The sequence below is a fragment of the Dermacentor silvarum genome, chromosome 2 (genome assembly GCF_013339745.2).
Source record: "Dermacentor silvarum isolate Dsil-2018 chromosome 2, BIME_Dsil_1.4, whole genome shotgun sequence".
NCBI classification, from domain to species: domain Eukaryota; kingdom Metazoa; phylum Arthropoda; class Arachnida; order Ixodida; family Ixodidae; genus Dermacentor; species Dermacentor silvarum.
In genome coordinates this window covers 232032685-232054582 of record NC_051155.1, presented here as the reverse complement: position 1 = coordinate 232054582, position 21898 = coordinate 232032685, and the positions used below count along the sequence as shown (strand labels likewise).

The following is a 21898-nucleotide window of genomic DNA, read 5'->3' as shown; positions in this document are numbered from 1 at the left end:
TGGTTTCCACGCTTACCATAACATGGCGACACTTTGAAACGCTGTTTCACTGGCCATCCCAATGATGTGGTTGGTGCGAATGGTAGTGCTTTGAACGTGTTTGATCATGACAACGAGTTGAACAGAGATAGGACAAGATCGCACTTTCATCCCGGAGTTGCGGGATGTCAGAGATGTTTATACGAATTAACCTGGAACAATATCTGTCGCCAGTTTCCGCATCCGTTGTAAATGTACAGGTGTATTCCAATTCGTTTGAGGAAGAAATTATCTCTATCTTAAAAAAAAAAAAAGATGTAACATCTAGCCTGCGCAGGACACAACCGTTTCTTGCAATCCGTTCCTACCAAAATGCGGAGAGGGCAGCCGACAATCGAACCGACAGCCTCTCTAACAGCATCTTAACCCTATATTTACAAGCCACAGCAATTGTTGACTTCACAGCATACGCCCTTTGGAACTGCATTACAAGCATTCTAAGCTTCGTGCAAAAACTGTAGCTTTAACGGCAATATAAACATCACTTCGATACCTAATAAGAGCATTGCAATGTGTCTGCCTTCGTGCACTTAAAGGAAACAAGAAGCAGAGGATTGTGTTCGGGGAGACATCCTCATTGAAAACAACCGGTTTATGGAATGACCACCGTGCCAGTATAAGCCAACGGTGGGCGATTTCAACTGGCGTCACCTTCGTAGAACGGGCTGGTGACTGAGGTAAAAATAAGGCACGACAGGGCAGGGTAAGAGACTGAAGCACTGAAGAGGAATTCCCTTACCTCATCCGCCAAGTTTCCCGGCGTTCGACGTTTGCGAGCGATTACAAATTGTAAGCGCCGGTGCTGTGTAATCTCGCCAAGAATGTCGCTCATCCATATAAAGCATTCCTTTGTTGATCACGGTGGCAGCTCCACGTGAAAAATACGATACGCAGAAAGCTCCACTCCGGTTTAATACATAAGAAATTGCTAGCGTGCCTACGTGTTTGTAGCGGTCTCGATACAACGGCCGAGGAAACATGTGAACACGGATGGAAAGGTGGAATGAAAGAAGCGTACAACATTGAAAAGAAAAAAAAAGCAACGCGGAAAATATTGTTTAACTAAAGCGCACATTCCTACGAGCTCCTGATGCTTAAAATTGCGCTTAAGTTTTTACCTTCAGCGTTTTATAGAGACCGCTGTTGCAAACCAACTTTAAAGCTGCATTCATTGCATGGGTGTTGGAGCCTTGTTTTTCGCAGAAACTCTGCGACTTCCTTCTCTGTAGCTTGAATGGAGGAAACAATGTATCGCAGTTGTTTGTTTTCACGCCTATTTTAATTGTAGGTGGATGTTTTGTTCGAAGGTAGGCTGAAATTCAAATTACGTGGAGTAAATGCTTTTTAAGCGCTACATATTCTCAGCATTTTACACACCCTTGCGAAGATAGATACATTCTTTCAAATAACGTGAAGGGTATGTGAGCAACAACGCTGTTTATGCTGAGGGATAAAAATATATAGGGAAAAATAATGTGAGCCTTATTATTTCAAAAATTTTTCGGCAATACTAATAAAGTGTATCTTACCACGAAAAGAGGCCGCCCAAAAAAGGACCCAAAAACGAAATACGGGGGGCGATGCCACCTTCCCGCACCAGGGCGCCATGACGTCAAAGATTTTGACGGCGTCTTCTCGGTTCTATGGTTAATTTTCTATCGGTATAAAATTAAGATGTACTACATCGTATTCTAAAAAAGCCAAAAACTAAACATAGCAAGTTTCAAGATCTTTTACTGACCCACAATGACTCAAATGCGAAAAAAATTGCTTCGAAATCCAGCGCTGGAGTTTCGGCACGAAATTTGAAAATAAATCTTGGATATTCATTTCTTTAAATAATCAACGTATTGCCTCAAAATTTACGGATAGAGTTTTGATAGTTTTGTCTCAATTTATTTAGCGCTCAGTCTTCACAAGGAAAAAAAATAACAGAGAAGAATAAGATATTCTTTAAACTTATCTGAAGGAGCCCTAAATAACGGGAGAAGGAAAGACAACCCAAGGGCGCGTACCGTCGTTTATCGGTCCTCCAAATAAGTTTCAAAATGTTCCAACAAGCTCAATTTTCAACCCTTCTGCAAGATATTCTTGTCCTTTTTATTCAAATAAATATCCCGAAGGAATGAGAACACGAAATCTATAGCTTGTCGTTGCCTTAAATTGTAAGTCACGACACTTACTATTTTTCGCCGCTCCTCTAGTTCACGGGATATTGAGCCTATGCTGTTCAAATCAGCCTTCATTTCTTCCGATGAGCTTGGTATTCCCATAAAATGCATTCTGCTGTTTCGAATGCACAATACTCGGCACAGTAAAGATAGACAGTCATTCCAAGAAGGTGCAGGTTTGTGAATGCGCCATTCAGACAAAGTCAGTCAAGCACACAAGAAGGCTGACGTGGCGTAGCTTTATTGAAGAGGGTGGGAACTTGTGCATTAGAGAAAAGAAACAACAGCACCTCTGTCTGCTTCCTTGGCGCTGTTTTATAGTTGTGTTAAATATTCGGCTACCTGGGGATTACCATTCGCGCAGTTGCCAAAGTACTTCTCAGGAAGGTGCAGCGCTCTTTGGCAAGGACTGGCCCTTGCGCCATTAAAACCCGTTAATCAATCCAAGAAAATAAGTAATTAATGAAACAGCGGCAAAAAAGGTAGTGGCTATTCCTAGTATTCACTGCATATCGCACAAACTGAATAAGTCCGGCCAGCGAGTGAACTTTACGGTTTCCATGACTGCCCCCGTGAAGCTGGCATAGCTGTGTAGAAAGAAACTACCTTCCAAGAAAGGCTCTGCTGCTCGCAATCACCACAGACGGTATACGTTCAATGTACACGCGGCGTGGTTTACGGAATCGCACTCTCATTCGGAGCAAATTAAGTTGGTCAGACGGACCAATACCTAAATGACCAGCTAAAACAGCACAATATTCTAAGTCCGCAAGGGAGGCGACAGAAACATCTCACTTCATAGCAGAAGTTCCTGGTGCTCGCTGCTATTTGGTAATTGCACCGTTTGCTGAAGCAGAACCATGGGCACGCGAGAAATCATCGATACAGCTAAAATCATTCTCAAGGAAAAAAACATCGCCAGCACTCCATCCTGTTGTTTATACGATGAAACCGTAGTAAAATAGGCCACCGAAGGGCCAGCTATCCCAGTCATAAAAGATAAACTCCCGCGTCCTTATTGGTTAAAGAACTTTGGTAACTTGCAGATGCGGCGGGAAGTTAGGGGGAGGGGTGGGGAGGGGATTAACCACATGCTTCTGAGATGAGATTATCTGTTGTGCCTGCTTCTCATCTTGGTTGCTGCTAGGTATATATTGTGCTAATTTTTCAGTAAACGTCAGTAGGAAGTAGCGCTGTGTCTGTTGTATACTTGTTCCTGTGCTTGTGTACTGCCCATGGTGCGTTTTTGCAAGTTTAGTTCTGAATTGAAAGCCGAATCAGTGGAGTGGAGAAATTGATTCTGATTGATTAAGCAATGTGTATATTACACATAGGAAGTGCTCTGTAGTACGACAACCCCGATGCCACGGTTTAGTTTGCGCTAAGTCAATAGATAAATAAAGCATGGTGTTTTACTTCCAGAAGCCACATAATGGCCATGAGAAGTCCCGTATAGGGTGGGGGAGCTCTGGATTAATTTTGAACACCAGTGTTCTTTATTGTGCACCAAATCTTGGTCCACGAGGGCTTTTGCATTCTGCGCTCATTGAAATCTTGCCTTCGCAGCAGGGAATCGAAAACGCGACCGTGTACTCAGAAACAAAACGCCATGCCCGGTGGTTTGCCCATGGATGCCTCTCCGTGAGCTCGAGTTGATCCGAAGGCCATGCCAAGTATTTCCAGTGGGCGGGGCTCGGACCTCACGACGTGGGCCACTCAGCAAGTACCGAAATGTCATGTTGTTTACGCGCTTTGAAGGTGCCAATGTAGTCTCGTTGCTCTGTGCCAACCTCCCCCTTTTCCCCTATACACAGAGTAACAGCCCAAAGACAAAGCTCCTCCTGCCCAACATCTCTGTTTTTATCACATTAGAATGTTTTCTCTCACTAGCTTCAGCCTCGCAGCGAAGCGCCGACTGTTCACGCTTCGCTACAGCGATTCCGTAGTGTATATCTATTATGCAGAAATAAATTATTGTATTGTAAACGCTACTCTGCAAAACAATACGCATGGAGGTGCTCTACGTATCAACCCACCAAGGAAAGCCTTTTGCTCTTCGGCGAACTCTACGCAGTCTAGCAACTAATGTTTCATGGGAAATGAGTCGGACATACCTAATACACCGGTGATATTGAAAATCGTGTTTTGCACCCACCGCGGTAGCCCAGTGGCTATAACCTTGCGCTGCTGAGGTCGAGGTCAAGGGTTCAATCCCAGCCGCGGCGGCCGCATTCCTATCGGGGTGGAAGGCAAAAGCAGCCTGTGCATTGGACGGTAAATGCCCCAGGTGGTCAAAACTAATCCGGAGCCACCCACTACGGAGGACTTCATAATCATACCGTGGGTTTTGCATGTAAAACGGTAGCATTTATTTAATTAATAATTGCAATAACAATCTCATCGAATACGATTTATTATGGGCTGAGTTCTTTGGTCGCGCCGGGTTGGCACGCTGGAGATCACAAGGAAGCAAAAGTAGGTTCGTGATAGCAGTTCTCAAAAGACGCTGGGTGCCTCGAGTTACTCTCCTCGTTTGCCTGTATGCCAGTGCTTGTCGATGAAGGCTTCTCGCAGCGTCGTATCTAGCCACACCGATGTGCAAGTGAACTGGAAGTGGAACTGGAAGATGTTGAATCCTAAACGTCGTAGCTGCTCCAAGATATGCCATCACAGCTACAGGTAAATGTTCTGCAGAAATACCCAGCTGTGATGGCTGTAGTGCTAGCTTGCTGTCACATAATATTACATTCGCTTGCACTCGTTTAAGGTTCCTCAAGACAGCTTCAATTGTGGCACTTTCGCTCATCGTCGTATAAAAAAAAAATTGGCCGCCATCCCACCCTGCGAACGTGAATGTCCAGCGAAGTTGTATCAAACACCACACATGATCGAGCATTGTATTCACGGTGTTCTGGTGCCTTTAATTTCCGTGGTCTACCCATGGCAGTCTTAAAATGAACTCAATTAGTTGCTAGACGGGCCTCCCTTTTATATACGAAAGCGTGGTGACGTCACTAAGTATATGTATACCTGATTGCAAAGAAAGATATGCCGCTTGCCTTCAATTGTTAACCTGGAGTTTTGTGTTTACGCCACAAAAATTTCCGACCAAAGCCGCAGCAACGGCTTCGCGTGCCATGTCAACAGAGCCATCAGTAAAAAACTTGTAGGTGTTTTTTTTTTTTCAACTTCTTGAGCAACAATACTTCACAGCTGCCGCAGATGCAGACTACTATGTAGTTATATCAAGAACCTTTAGATGGTAATCCAATGATATAAAGAACCATGGTGGCTCTGGTCGCTCTCTTCTTCGAGGCGAATGAAGGCCGTGTACTGCAAGACATCTCACAAGCATTTATTGGCCAAGCGAAAAGGGGTAGCCGTCGGGAGCAAATGTCGGCAACAACTCCTTTATTTATTTTCCTTTCAATAAATAAAAAAGAGCAACAAAAGCTCGAAACTCGGTTCTTCGAAGGCGCCGTATGAGAGCTATCCCATGTTCACGCTTTAATTAAAGAAAAGCTGCGTGAGTAGTCCTTGAAACGCGAGAAGTAGCCGAAGGGGCGATCGCGACTCGTAGAGGACCTTTTATTTCGCTGCTGCCTCTTGTACCCCAAAAGCAATTACTTTCTTGTGCAGTGACCCTAGCATGCTATATACTGCGTGTTGGATGGTGTGATAAGAGGAAACTGGTAGCGAAATCTGTTGAAAACAAAGGCTTTACGCAGCTTCATCGTGGAGGTGGGATGGCGTTCTAATGTTCACCAGCGGTTTTTACCACGTTGACACGCGGAACAAGCGACGAAACAATAGCATCCATGGTGCGCCACTATCGCAGCATTCTGTAGTCGCGCAAGACATCAAGAAGACTTGTCTGGACTGCTTGATCGTCAATTTTGCAAGGCTCAGTGTGAATTTCGCTGGTCTTCGACGCAATCTAGGGAACAGAATAAAGGGCTATTTGTTTTCCAAGCCACCATTTTGCCGATTACCCGTGTCACTCAATCGGCCTTCCTAACGTGGTGACACTCGGGTTAACATAGCCCCATCGGCTTTCGCCAGTTTTCTAGTTCTTTTTTGCCCGGTATAAGCCTGAAAATGTAGAACACTCAAGGGTACTTTCAATACAGGACTTTGAGCACAGAAACCTGATGATCAGCCATACAGCCATATAAATTAAATATATTTCGCACATGAAACTTCTTCCTTACCCTGACAATCGTCATTGAACAGAGTTAATTGTTCACGCTTGGAAAGTTAAACCTGAAGATATAAAAAAAGCAGCGACGCTCGGACTCGAACCAATTTCCCGCCGACAGTAGAATATCCGTCATGTTATTCTTACTTCACAGAGTCTATTCTTATAATGTAACGAAGGCGCTACAAGTACCCAGAGAAGCTAGAGACCCCAAGTAATTGGTACAATGCTGCAATCGCACAGCTAAATTGCAAACGTCGCGTTCTTTCCGACGACTCTAATGTCACCAAGCAGGCGTGTACACGCAACATGGACCTCTCGCAATACCCACGGCCCGTTCGCCGACGGGTGAAGACAAACGGTCCCACTCCCTCCTCGCCACCTCGACGCCCCTTTACACGAAGCAATTCTTCTTGCCTCTTGGCATGAAGCATGCGAGAGAGCCATGTTTCGTCTTCTCGCGTCACGACCCCCGCAACGCATGGGCAGATTTAAACGTGTGAAAGAGAAAAGAAAGGGCTGAAGGAGGGAGGGGGGGGGGGGGGGGGACGCATTGTACAACAGCTCTTACGCTTCCGAGAGCTTGAACTTAAGTGTTTATTAGCTTCGATGGCTCGGGAAAACACGATGTGTCAGCGAACTAGGGCTCTGGGACAAACGAAAACGATCGCGTGAAGCATGCGGGCGACCGGTCGAGAGAGCGAAAGTGCATCGTACGCTCTCAACGCCCGGCAAAGAAGCCGCGTATAGCGGCGAGCATGGGACGAACGGCGGCGGCGGGCAGCAAAACGGACGAAAGGGCGACTGGCCAGTGGCAGCGACTGCTCACATTTGTAAAAATAAATCACCTTAATGATCTCATTAAACTGTCCCACACGGGCTGACCGTGCAGCGGCGCGGTGGTTATTTCTATTTTGCGCCGGTGGTGGCGGCCCCGTTGTATTACCACCGCTGTACCGAGAGAAACCAAGAGAAAAGCGTAAAACTATCTACAAGGTCCACGCCACGAGCTTATTCTTCTTCCCCTTTTCATCCAAACCGAGCTCGCTCTCTCGCGCACGCTAGAGGGCGGCTTCGTATTCGCTTCTGGCTCGGCGACTTTGTGCCGCGGCCGCCGAGGAGAAAGAGCGAACGCGTCCTGAGAAAACCAGGAAACGCCGAGTCATTTGTCAACTGTCTCCATTTCTCGTCGCTGCTTCGGTATTGGAGGGGGGGGGCTGCCCGGTTCTTCTTTCGCTTCCTGCACTTGCATTACGCGCCCCGCACCACCACGCGCATCGACCTTTTTCTTTTCGTCGTCTCCACTCCACCACCTCCTTTCTCCGTGGCTTACGCCTCTCTGCGTGCTCTTTCCTCTCGACTAATACAATGGCGAAGGCGAACGAGCCCACGGGTGCCCTCGCGCCCTAGTGAGGGTTATTTGGGGAAAAGGCGTGGTTTCCACCCCCGAAGGAAACAGCAAAAAAAAAAAGCGGGAAAAGAAGAATAAGTGACTTGATTCAAATATTGTCTCCTCCCGAGCGCACTCTTTACGCTTCCCACTTTTTTTTTTCTCTCTCTCTCTCCTTTTTCTTTTTTGTTTTGTTTTGAAAGATTTCATTTCTTTCTGTCGCGTAGCCGTCACCGCCCACCGCCAGAATCCCCAGGCTCCAACTATTCAGGTTTTCTCAGCTCCTCACTATTCTATAGCGCCGGTGTCTCGAAAGTTAATCATACCCGTTGGAGACAGACGGAATCATTAGGGAAGAATAAGGTGCTGTAGAGACTCTCTCTTCTGTGTGAATTCTGTTAGGCTGAATTGGTTGTGTTTCTACCAAGTTTTCTGTTGTAATGCAATTTTTTTCCAAATTTAACATACGTGTTCAAACAGGCAAACGCGCAAACGCGCGAAGAAATGCTTAAACCAACCTTCGGCTCAAGCAAGAGTAAAGGCACCTTAAGCAAGAAAAAAAAAAATGAAAGAAAAAAGAAGACATTTGAGAGTCAGCAGACAGGTTCGACTTTGAACCACCTACTTTGTCCCAATCACAGTTCAGCCTACTATTAATCTTCGTGAACGCCGACCATACGCTTTCGAGCACTGTATAAATGCGCTGCAAACGATGTCATTAACCTTCAACCGAACACGTGTTGAGTAATATAAAATGTTGTTCCTAGGTCATTCAGAAGCATGGTTAAGGTGTAAATGTGTTGCTACTTCTTCCAAGGTGCTCTGGTAAAGGTGTTTTCTAATCAAAGCGAAGCATTTCACCATGTTTGATGTCCGACGCCAGTTTCTTCTCAATAAGGAAGCTTGCTACAGAGCCCTGCAGCCTATGAAAAATTTCACCCTATGTGACTAATCTTATCTTCCCCACCCCCAAATAATCATTGTACGTGAATTTCTTTTCATTGACGTTGCGCTCACGAGCGACATGCGTGTATCAGCGTGACATAGAGTTCCCGACAGGAAAGATAGGTACGATATTTTTTGGGGAGCCAGATAAGCACCAAGTGATGCAAAAAAAAAAATTGTGTGGATGCTTGAACTAAGGAAGTGGAAACAATACAGGGTGATAATTTTTAAGTTTTCCGGACTTTTAAGACATTGCCTGTGACAGATAGCATTATTCTTGTCTTTGAGCTGGATTATTCGAAAATGCGCACATTACTAGCTTCGGAAATCGAAACACATATTCAACTACTAAACAAAAAATTACTAATTAACTTTTTAATTAATTTCTTCACGGTACATATGGCAATTTACGAATTGTACTGCACAAGAGAACTCAACAAGTTGGAATGTGTTCATGATCTGTCAGCGCAACAACTGGACATGGACGAAAAAGAAGAAACCCACCGGCAACGAATAAAAGGAAACGAAACGAAACGAATTGTAGCCGGTAAGTTCGCAAGATGTATTCACTTAAAATTAATCTCTAGGATGCCAGCCAGTTTCGAGATATTATTTCCCAAAGTGTGGAACTAAATACATAGGAATTCCAGTTACGTTTGCACTTCAATGCATAAAAAGGCGTCTTGTTGAAAAAGCAAGCCGACCAACAGAGCATTGTTGCGGCGAGTTTGATGGCGTAAATCTCCAAACTCATGTCATTGAGGAAATTTATTCTAAGTGGATACACTTGGAAAACTCACCGGCTACCATTTTTAAATTGCAGTATGTGCCGTAAAATAATTATTAAGAAATTAGTGATTTTCTCATTTTTTATTTATTTATTTCAATACCCTAAATGCTCTACGGGCATTACATAATGGGGGATTTCAGGTAAGTACTAAGCATCATGTATAAGCAATACAAATCAAAGACAAGAATACTAACACCAAAAAAAGAAAAAAAAAAGACGCAGCGAGCTATTTTTTTTAATCAGCTAAATACACTGATGACGAGTACAGAACAGCTTGTTAAATTGACATTAAAACCCTGACCATAAATACATTGGAAATAACACCGCATACGTATCACGTAAAAAGAGCGTATATGAAACGAAGACAGGCAGATACAGGTTAGCAATGTTTTACACTTAGTAAATAGCCCAGCAGCGCTGAGTGAAATATTGAAGATAGATATTATGGGATATTACGTGCCAAAACCACGATCTGATTATGAGGCACGCCGTAGAGGGGGAGACTCCAGAAATTTGGACCACCTGGTGTTCTTTAACGTGCACCTAAATCTAAGTACACGGGTGTTTTCGCATTTCGCCTCCATCGAAATGCGGCCGCCGTGGCCGGGATTCGATCCCGCGACCTTGTGCTCAGCAGCCCAACACCATAGCCTCTGAGCAACCACGGCGGTTGTTTCTGGAGGCCTAGCTTCTTGAAAGCCTTATTAGTGATATCCTCGATGTGAGCCGCCCACCTTAATTCCGAAGTGAGTATGACGCCCAGGTACTTAAATGACGTGACTTTTTCGATTACTGTGTCATTTATTTTATAATAGTTAGAGCACACAGAAGAAATGTTTCTAAATTTTAAGTGCCTGGTTTTTCCGACATTAATTTCCATTTTCCAATTACTGCACCATTAATTTAACCTTTAGAGATCATATTGTTGTTCTGCAACGTCGGCTGTGCATTTTCTTATAAATAACAGAATCGTCCGCGAAAAGACAGATTGACGAACTTATGTTAGATTCTATGTCATTAATGTATACTAAAAAGAGAAGAGGACCCAGCACACTCCCTTGTGGCACCCCAGATGTTACTCGTGTCGGATTCGATATGTAATCGTTAAGTTGAACTGACTGACACCGACTGTTTAGAAGTTCTTCGTTCCATGCAGTCGTTGTCTCATCGAGACGAAGATTGGGTATTTTTAATATTAGTCAATTATGGGGAACGTGGTCGAAAGCTTTTGAAAAGTCTATGAAAATGGCCTCGATGTAGACCGACTTATGTAGCGCTGTGTGCATGTCTGTCACAAGTTCTAAAAGTTGTTCTTGACATGATAATCTTGACATGATATATAACACTCCCCATGATAACGCGTGGGGAGTGTTAAGAAGTAAATTGTTAATGCTGAGATGACCCATCACCTGTGAATATATGATGTGCTCTAGTATACCTTCCACGAAATGGACGTAAGTGAAATTGGCCTGTTGTTGTTAGGGTGATTGCTGCTGCCAGATTTTAATATAGGTGCCACATATGCAGATTTCAAGTCGTCCGGTATACAGCCAGAATCAATGGATTGTTGGAAGATTGATGCGAGCAGGTTAGCTGAATGATGACAGATTAGGTTAAGTAGTTTGGCGCTGATGCGATCGGGCCCGGACTGGTTTTGTGCGGAAGTCGATTGATGGCGCTAGCTACTGCGTGTTCCGTAATTAGGATTTCTGGGAAAGGGAGCGATATGGACAGCTGCGACAGCGACTGCGAACTATTTAGTGGAAGTTCGTTAGGGAATACGTCAGTGAAGTGTTTATTGAATTTCTCGGCCAAGTGTTCTACCGCTATAGTGCTGCCGTCTTCCCTCGGCAATACCGGCATTGAGTGGATACTTTTAGGGTTCATGATACTCCAAAATTTTTTTAGAGTCCGTTTTCATAATGTTAGGGAGCGTATCATTAAATTATTCGTCTTTACCTTGTAGAATGGCACTTTGTGTTTGAACAGCAATGTTTTCGTAGGCTGCCCAATCTTCAGGACAGTTTGAGCAACTCGCTTTCCTGTAAATCATTTTCTTCTTGTTAAGGGAAGGTTTCCCTGTCTCGGATGAACTATGGGTCATCTGTTCTAGAAGTTATTGTTACTTTAGGCACGTAAGCAGCTTCAATTTCTTTTAGTTTGTCATGAAACAAGGACCAGTTTGACGAGTTGTACGGTCGTCAAAGTACTCATAAAAACCGGCTGCAGAAGCCTGTAGCTTACTGATCAGCTTTGTTATGTCGGCACGGGCATGGTTCAGCAGTTGTTTTTGTTGCTGTTTTTTTTTATTGCGATAGCAATTATATGGACACTCTAAAGAAGATTTCTGCCGTCGGCGTCGCCGTCGTCGTCGCCGTCGCCGTGAGGTTCAGTATGACGTCAATGGAGATGAAATCGTCGCCTCGCGCCGCCGAACGCTGTATGTGCGAGTGAAAGGGCGCGAGGGACGCGCTCTTTCATGGGGAGTGAACCCACGGCGGAGAACAAACGCGCGTTCTGCGCCGTGCTTCCTTAAGGGCTGCAGAAGTAGGTGTCTCTTTCCTCCTTTACAATCACCATATATGTAGAGCAAACGCGCCTTCTTCCGACGCGCGAAAGGCCGTGGGGGGGAGGGAGGTGACGTTTAGCTGCGGCACCAAGTGCCTATTTATATCAGAGGCTCCGGCAACAGTCAGCAACGCCGCACGCATTTTGTGCGAACGTGGGCAAAACGCCGATGGCGTCGACATTAGTTCTGCGTGTTGCCGGTGCTGCTGCATGTCCAAGTTTATACAGCTGATAAAGCTACTATCATTACTCCGTATAGCTCTCTACAAATTTGCTATCGCAATTGATGCTTCGCCTTTCAGGTGAAACTGCGACCACTTTTTTATTTATTTGTTTGCAGGTGTAAGTGAAACCAAGCATTGGACAGCCCGATGATCGCCGATTTCTTCAAGTAAGCGTGCGTTAACAATTTCAGGACTGCTAGTTAGAATTAGATCTAAAATGTGGTCTTACCACGGAGGTTCGTGTAGAAGTTGTGTTAAGTTGTGATATAGAAGCAACTGACGGAAGTGAATACATTCAGGCCGATTATTCTAATTATGGGTCATATTCAACTAATTGAATATGTAACGATTTCTTGTGCAATTAATGTCCGCCTCTGTGAATTATCCAGCTCAAGGACTAGAATTAGGTTATCTGCAACAGGCGCTTTTTTAAAAATTCCGAAAAACTTAAAAATTATCACGCCGTATACCATACAGACTCGTGTAAGGGCCGCACTTTTCTTTTTCAACATTGCGGCCCTTACACGGGACCGAGCCTTGGCGAAAGCCATCGAGTAGCGGCACATACTTCGGCACATACTACGGCGACCGCTGCGTATGGTGCGGCTGAGTGCGGCTGCGTGGGCCCTATTCTGAAAGCGATGTGCGATGGCGACAGGGTGCGCCGAGTGCTGATAGCTTCGTGCATGCTGTGTTATCGCCGCGTAGTTGCGCTGAAGCGAGAGGCAGCACGAAGGTCAATTCACTCATAGTTGCAGCCGCGCTTCCTCATGCCAGCGTTTTGACAGCGAGTGTCGACGTTCATCGAATAAGATGTGTTCATGTTTGCCGGTGCACGCTCGAGACAATGCGTGTTAATTTAGTTAGTAAGCGAATGTTTACAAGTGTATAAGGCCGATAAATCTACTATCCTTACTTCGCATAGCTGTCTAATAATTTCCTACCGCAATGGATGCTTCGCCTTTCGGGCGAAAATGCGACTTTCTTGGACAGATGATACATTTATCACGTTTTGTTGGCATGTAGTAAACATGTCTGAATAAATTTAAATCAACATTGAAATTGAAATTATCGTCATCAACATCATCATCGTCGTCGTCATTTCGGAAACGAATGAACGACGAAAGCCTCTTGCAGAGATCTCCAAATACTCTTTCAAGCATCATCCAAGGTAAACAAATGATCCCAAATTTGTAATTTCAATTTCTAATTTTATCTGTACTCAGCCACCCTCGATTGCGTTTTGCGTTACTTAACAAGCGTAGCTTATTTATTTTTTACTCATATAGATAACCGAATATTTCCTTTTCGCATTTATTTCTCCTGATATCAGATAGAATATCATATATAATCGTTTACCCTTAATCCACGCCACCGTCTTTATCTTTTCAAGCGAAGCTTGCATTGATTCGCAAGTTTCGGTGGCGTTGTCATGGTCACGCAAGAAAACCCGGCTGCTCACAAGATGGAGCAGCTGTTCTAGCTGCGCCCGCGCCGGATCACGTGACTTGCGTGGCCAATCAGGGACGTTTTTTGTGTCGGGGGAGGGAAAGGGAAGGAATGGGGGTTGGTGCGCGCTCCGCCGGCTTCCCTCGCCTTAGATCAGTCTTGCCGACCGGTTGGGAAGGCCGCGTGGTGCGTTCCGCCGAGTAGCAGGCTGCGTTTGAGCAACGGCGCCGCGAACTCGCTCGGGAAAGTGCTCGTCGTCCACGTGCCGATTCTAGCGTGAGGGCTTCAGAATCCCAGGTGAAACGTCAGCGAAGAGCCGCGGACACCTAGTTGCGGGAGCGCGATGTCAAGGCCAAACGTCAGCGTCGTCTTGCCCTCCAGGAACCCGACAATGGTGGTGCACGCCTCGGCAGCGCTAGCGCCAACTTCCCCGGTGCGACGGCCAGGTTTCAACGCGAGTTTCTGAACTGCAACTTCGGAGCCAGTTGCAGTACGTGTGACCGGTTGTGGTTCGAGCACAACCTGGTACTCTTTAGTGCAATTCGTTCCGAAGAACACCAAAAGAACACACGACAAGCTTTGTTTACCCCCATTTTCTGGTAGAGGAAGGGTTGGTCTTTTTTTTTTATATCGCGCCTACCATTTTTCTTTCCATCGCTCGTAGAATGGGCCTTACCTTTCTTTCAAGTTTATTTATTAGCGTCGGAGCTGGGATGCATAAGAAGTGCAAACGATAAATACCAACTGGAAAGTTTTCCTTTCACAGCACAGATTACAAAACTCGATAACAGCGCATATCAGATATTTTCAGCACCGGCAGATGACAGTCAGCAGACTGCCTGTGTTACCCGACCAAGTTCTGTGCTTGCACTACGAGGGCAGACACCGGCTACCATGCATATGCGTAGCCTCTCACGCAACGCTGTGTTTTCACCACGTGTTGTTGCACACAGTGGCGAGGTCATTACAGCGCTGCAGTGCATCACATTACAGTATGAGCGACAAGTGAATTGCCTTCACTCACTGGTCTTACTTGCATTCTATGTAGCAAGAGCAACCTCCCCTTCTCCATCCGCGTACACATTACGTCCACGCTTCGTTCAGCTCATTTAGGCGCAAGTTGTTTTGCCCGGCGATAACCATAGCAGAGAACACAATGACGCAAAACTTCGCACGCTAGCTAACTCATGTAGATACTGTATTTTCGGGCAGTGCTGCTTCCCATCAAAAACAGTAACATATTGCGTTCATTGCAAGAGGTAGTACGCCTCGCGCTGCCTACTTCGTTAGTTTGACAAGTATTTGGTTAGTGCATGCTGGTAATGAATAGCCGAAGGACATAGCATATTTGCACGCTGCTAGTTTTATCGACCAAGATTAGGATCCCGCTAAGGACGAGTATGTTGCATAGAGGAAAACGATGTTTCAATATGGGATTACTCTTCGTATAATATCACGTACCAGGGGCCTGGAAGCATTTATAATAAAACAAATAAGGGAGGAAATGAAAGTTTTCATTTCTTAAGTTGGAAGCGTTATTATTATTACGTACGAGGTGTTATATCTCTAAGTCAGGAAGGAAACGACTCGGGATGGTTAAAGTTCTTGTTATTGTCGTTGTTCCTGAATGACCTAGCGTAACACGCTCTGGGGGATCGGCCATGAATCAGGCGGTGCAAGGTTAAAAAAAATACTAATTTTGAGGAATATAACTTCAACAAAAACTGATAATTTGAACTTGTGAGAAATAACATTTATGTGATATAAATATAAACTCAATTGTATCTACACATTACAAAATTCGAATTCCGAAAGAAAAATGACACAGCTTGGTCCGGGCCGTGCGCAAATGCAGCCAGCCGAACGTAGTTTTCTTCCTCTACTCTGCGTCCAGACGGCCATTCGCGCTTTGTCTGCGGTCTGTATGAGAGCTCGTGATACTTCCTTCTTGGCAGGCGAAGCCCGCCGAGTGAGTCGGTAGGAGGTTGTAAGGCCTCAGGCGGGCGACTTACCTCCCTTCGGTGTTGGCAGAGCGTCACCTTGTGAGGCACGCTATGCGGTAGCTTACCACTTCGAGTCGTACGGGAATAACGTAGGGTCCAACATAGTGAGCCAGGAACTTCTAGCACAAGCCGCGCTTCCGTAAGGCGTAGATAACTACACGAGCTCACCAGGATTGAGGATGCAGGCGACGGCCGAGCGAAGCGGATGTTCGACCAGGGCCGGTATTTTGTAGCGATGCCTTTAAAGTAATAATGCCTTTTCGCGCTTATCGCGCTTTGTCAGTGGTCAGAGCGATGGTCCGCTCACGATATCAACGTTGATAACGCGAGCGGACCGTCGCTCTGACCAGTGACAAAGCGCGATAAGCGCGAAAAGGCATTATTACTTTAAAGGCATCGCTACAAAATACCGGCCCAGTCCGCCAAAGCCAGGGTGTGCAGCCGAGGAAGACTTCGCACTATTCTTGCTCTACGCAGGATCTTGGCAATGGAGTAATCTTCACGAGCGAAGTATGAAAGTATGGTGTCGGGCATGTAACAAGGCGGACGAGCGAAGAAGAATGAACAGATAGAAAGATAGAATGAACATAAGAAGTATCGTGCCTCGCAGTGTTCAAGGGATAAGTGAAAAAGGGCAGAATACTATCCCAATTCTTATGAACACACTCGACATACGTATTTTCACGTTGCAGTGGCGGTCGATAACACAGTGAATGACGAAACTAACTCATTATTCCTCGAACTTGTGCCCCTAAAAGCAAATGACACTCAAAGTCAAGCGATAGCCGCGAACAAAGTCGGCGATCGTCAAAAATCTGATCAGCGTGTCAAGCGCAGCGGCTTTTATACATCAGTCGTCGAAGGTGCAAGTGTTATCGCTGGTGCTGGCGGGGTTTTCAGAAACTACACAATTCGTGTCGCGCATGCAATCTGATCATACAAGGTTCAGCGAGGAGCATACACATCAGATAGAATCAACGAAGACATTCGCGTAAGTTCTAAATCATGCAGGCGCGTCTTGCGCTGAGCAATGACATTAAGTTGTTGGCGGGTGAAGTGCAGTCCCCGAGAAAAGGATAAATAAGTACACGTGTCAGTATATAGATGATGTTGGCAAGGGTCCTGTTCACACTGTCGACCAGTTGATGTGGATGGTACGCCGTAGAATGCCCGAAGCTTTACGAACGCAGGCGAATGGCCTTTTCGACATCGTATGCGGTGAAATGGCGTCCACTGTCACTCATGATCGCCGAAGGTCTCTGTAGGACACTTACGGAGCGTAGCAATATTACTGTAAACCCAGGCAAATTGAAGCGCCACTGATGAGAACCGTAGCCCCCTTGTCTAAACCGATATTATGTCCCTACACTTTTGATAAAATAATTACGCCTGCCGGATACCGTAGCAAAAGCGTCTACTTTTGGCGCTCCTTACAATGTGGAATGCCAGGCGGTTATATGTTTCTCAAGCAATGGTACTCCAGAAGAATTCCTTCAGGTCATTTTGCCGTGAAGCAGCCAAGAAGAGCGCACGTTCCTTCAATGTGCGCTCACCAATAAGCTGTAGCCAAATATGACATTTACAACGTATTCGCAAAAAAAGAAGAAGAAAAAAAGAAACTAACCATTACTGAGACACACGCGAGCGCGCATGAACCAAGCGCTGAGTTCTGCGACTCGGGCTACGTAGTTCTCTACTGTCCCTTTCTTCTTTTTCGTCCTGTTCTCTCCTCTCGGTTCGCGTTCCTTCTCTTTCTTACCGGCCTTTTCATGCCCGAGTTGGCGCATGAGAGGTCGCAGCAGCCGTTCAGGAAAAGGCGCGCCTACAGGCGCCAGCGGCGCGTTTCCGCGCCAGAGCAACGGCGAGCAAGATAACGTGCTCAACGTATTGTACCCGGCCGATAGTTCTCGGCGGATCGAGAGCAGGACCACCCGAAATCGACCAAAAAAAAAAGGGACGATGACGACGGCCAGCAGACACGCGCCTGTCCCGTTGTCGGGCTTGCGCCGGTCCGCGCTGCACCAGCGGGCCCTCGAAAACGCAGCAGGATTCGGCGTGCACTGTACGTCCACTTGTGCGCGAGCACTCTCCCCGGGCATTTTTTTGTCCCAAATCTTTCTTGTCTGACTCTTGGCTCTGGCTCCACTGCCGCCGGGTAACAACAGGCCTTGTTACTCGCTGTTCCGCCTTTCGCTCCACGCGCGCGTTTCGCTATGTCGACGCCTTGTCACGGCGCTCTGCTGCCTTCTCGTCTGCCTTGACGATGTACAAACAGCCGATAGGAGTGAAAAAGTATTTCGACTCCCTTCTTTTCCCCTTCACGACGCTTACGTTGTTCGCAACCTCCCCCCCCCCCCCCCACACACACGCACACACTTTTCTTTCTTTTTTTTTTTGTACTTCCCTCATTTTATTTATTTTATTTTTGTACCATAACTACGTGCCTAGTTTGTACCTTGTCTCATTTTTAACTCTGGCATGGGGCACAAAGCGATCACTGCCGTATCGTGGAGAATTTTCCTGCAGTCTTTCACGCACATCAGAAAGTAAAAGTGAAAAGCGTCTCCTCATGCATAATGAACTGAATTTACACAGCCAGTGACAGTATTGGTATAGTGCCTTTTTTTTCCTCTCGTTCATTTTGTTTTTCCCTTTCTTTTTTCTTTTTTCTTAGTTATTTATTTATTTATTTTGAATGCCGTAATCAGCCTTTTTTCGCGAACGCAAAAAGCGCTTAGGCGGAGCTCCTCGTGCGATATGCGAGGCATGTGCTGGCGGACAAACCCGGCAAAAGGCGGTGCACGTGCTGGAACCGGTCGAGAGCAAAGTACACGTAGTTGAATTAGCACGGCACGTTATTCTGTTATTTTAACGTCATTCACCTAAACCGCCAATTACTGCCTAACTTTACAAAGATGAATGTAGTTCACTGGACGTCCTATGAGCGCAAAAGAATAATCTCTGGTTGCGCAGTACCGTTCTGATCATAAATTCACGTGGCAATATTTTCCAGCATAATGATGAGGGCGTGCGATCTCATGAAAACGGCTAAATTGATTCCTAAAGAAAGTTTCAAAAAGTTCGCCAGCATGTTACACTCCTGTAACACGTGAAGGCGACATCCTGCTGCACACTTGGTAATGCGCTGTCTCGCATCGTCGCGTTGCTGCTTTCGCTGTTCGGCTTCTTCGGCTCGTTTTCGGCGCTTAGCTGTGGCTTCGCGAGCTCATATAGCGGGGTCAGACTCGCGCAAACGACGGTTATCTTCGTAAGTTGCATCCTCTCAGCAGGGTATTGAAACGCATGCTGTTCTCAGTGTTGTATGGGTGATTTCAATGAAAGTATGCAAGGTTCGCTTCACCTTGCAGAGCCCTTGTAGCCGCACCCTTACGGGGGTATGAGCCATTTCATTTTTTTTTTTTTTTTGCTTGCTTAAGGGGGTATGAGCCATCCCTTACGGGGGCATGAGCCATTAAGGAAGTCGCGTTTTTTTTTTTTTTTTACCACTCGACTAGACGCCACGTTTCTGTACATTGTATGCGTGATTCCAATGAATGCATGTACTGTTCGCCTCACTTTGCTTAGTGCTTGTAGCCTGTGCATTACGAGAGGCATGAACCCTTGCATTTTTGCTTGCTTAGCGTTGCCTGAGCCATTGCGGACGATGACAATTTTTGTACCACTAGACCGGTCGGCGCATTTTCTGTTTTCTTTTTATTTATTTATTTATTTATTTATTTATTTATTTATTTATTTATTTATTTATTTATTTATTTATTTATTTATTTATTTATTATTTATTTATTTATTTATTTATTTTTGTGCCACTCGAACGGACAACGCGTTCTTTTAAGGCCATCGGGGGTATAAGTCACTTAAGGCTTTCACCTTAAAAACAAACAAGTGTAGCAACGCAGCCACTTTAGGCGCAAGGGCAGCTCAGAAAGACACAATAGTTGCCTTCGGGTTCTCGGGCCCGTAGCAAAATACCGTTGCTTCCGCACCCATTCTGCACTACAGCGTCTCCGCCCCACCCTTCGCTCATCCTGCCTACTTTCTTGTGCTTTCGTGATACTTTGACAATAGTTCTGGTTCACATCCAAGAGGACGATAAAAAGCACAACAATTAGCCACACGGTTGCCAAGAAACGTGCGCTTTCTGAAACTACCCTCCCAAACACGGACGGGCAGTTCACGACCAGAGTCTAGTACGTTTGTATGTTTGAAAACACCTTTTTCATGTTTTCTAATGGATACTTGCGCTCTGACCTATTCATCCTCTGCCGGAAATGACTGGAAAATGGCATGTTTAGAGTACGCGCGCCGCGTGTGGGTATGCGTCAGAATTTGGCCGCCCGTTATTGCATGTACGCCTTAGTTGAAGAAGCGTGTTAACCCAAATATTCATAGGAAAACAACAGTGAGGAGCAAGTTATGCTCCCGGTCACCAAATGCGTGGAGTGATAGCTACAGGTGTCGTATTAGCTAATCAAGAATGAGAACCAGAGTTCATGTGCACAGCCCGCAGCCAATCCTTCTATGCGTGACTTTGATAGGATAAGACATATCGTGCTCTCGTCATTGCCTTCATCGTCGTCTTCGTTCTAATCGTTGTAGTAGAACCAGCTGTTGATTTTTTCGCTCACACTTGGAGCTCTCTGTTGTGCGACCTTCTGTCATTATTTGTCGTGTTGTACAAACTTCTGGCAATGTATGCACCGGTCTGTCCACCTTACATGGTCTCAGGTGTGCAGGTGCGCTGCTGTACGATCTACAGAAGCCGCGATGCTGAAAGGTGGTGGCCTACATTGCCCCTTTACCCTCCGAGGTGCGCGGACTTTCTCTCACTTTTGCGTCTCTCGCTTCATTGCTTCGCTCGTGTATCCCCCTAATAAGTTTTCATTCCCTTCCACTCTTTGCTCACCTTTCCCACTCGCCTTCTCGTTCCTCCGGCAACGTTTGGGCAGGAAGCGAACGGCACCATTGCATCCGGCCAGCGACGCCGACTCCATTGGCGAAAGGTCAGGGATGCGGCATTCTGACGCCCCACACGGGCCAGGCGACCGAATTTCATTACTCGAGGCCGCCTATCGTCGACGATATACAGGTCGGCCAATCAACACGTTGTCTTCTGCGGCTACCTCTCTTGTCTTCGTCTGTGCTAGCTCTTTTCATTAAGCTCCAGATCTCTATCTTTCTCTCTTTCCCGATTCCCATCTCGCAACTGAAATTTCGTCATTTCGTTTCTTGTTGTCCCGATCGCAACTGCTCCGTCGACATCGATGGCCAGGGCCCGGTTGCTACGCAATGTTCGCCCTCTTCTTTCTTTCTTTCTTTCTTTCTTCTTCTTTCTTCTTTCTTTCTTTCTTTCTTTCTTTCTTTCTTTCTTTCTCTTTTTTTGCTGATTCGTGTGTGTGCGGACCAGTCCGAAACGGCCTGTAGTAGCCAGCTCCTCTCTACGCCGGTTTTTCGATATCTCGGCTCTTCGATTTAGATTTTTGTTTATTTGCAATATCAGTAGTGTCTGCAGAGTCCACACGTGGCCGATATACCACTGGCCAAGACATAACGTTACATCAGCACGGCTCTTTTCTTTAACTTTCATTTCCTCTTGGTTTCCATTTATTTCCTCCATTGGTTAAGTCGCGCGGCCTTCTTTGATCGGAAACCGACTTCCACCTCGTAAAAGAGTACCTAGCAGCAGCAGCAGCCAGTATGTGCTTTCCTATATTATATAAGCCCCGTCTCTCTCTCAGTAATGCAATGAAGGTCGACACAGCAGGCGCAGGCGCTGCACAATAAATCCCGAGCACTGAAGAAAGTTTATTTCGGAACTTGATCTTACCCGAACTCGACAGACAGGGTAGTAACATGCTGTGGGCAAGCATTTGTCGTACTATGTGCGTAATGGAGTCTACTGCAAGGCATACAACCTTGCATCACTGCATGCAGGTTACAAAAAAAGAATAAGCATAGATCTTGCACAGTCATGTTTATGGTTCTTTTTTTGTGCATGCGCCTGTTTTTCTGTTCGCTTTATCACTCTGTTAAAAATAAAAAAGAAATTAAAGGGGGGGGGGGGGTTATATTCAGCAACTTATTCATGTCTGCATGAAGCGTC

At 45.8% G+C, this 21898-nt stretch overlaps 1 pseudogene; it reads right to left on the bottom strand.

Moving 5' to 3' along the window:
• LOC125943587 (uncharacterized) overlaps window positions 1–20789 on the bottom strand; it is a 78894-nt pseudogene extending 58105 nt beyond the window's left edge.
• Between the last annotated feature and the right edge of the window lie 1109 nt (window positions 20790–21898).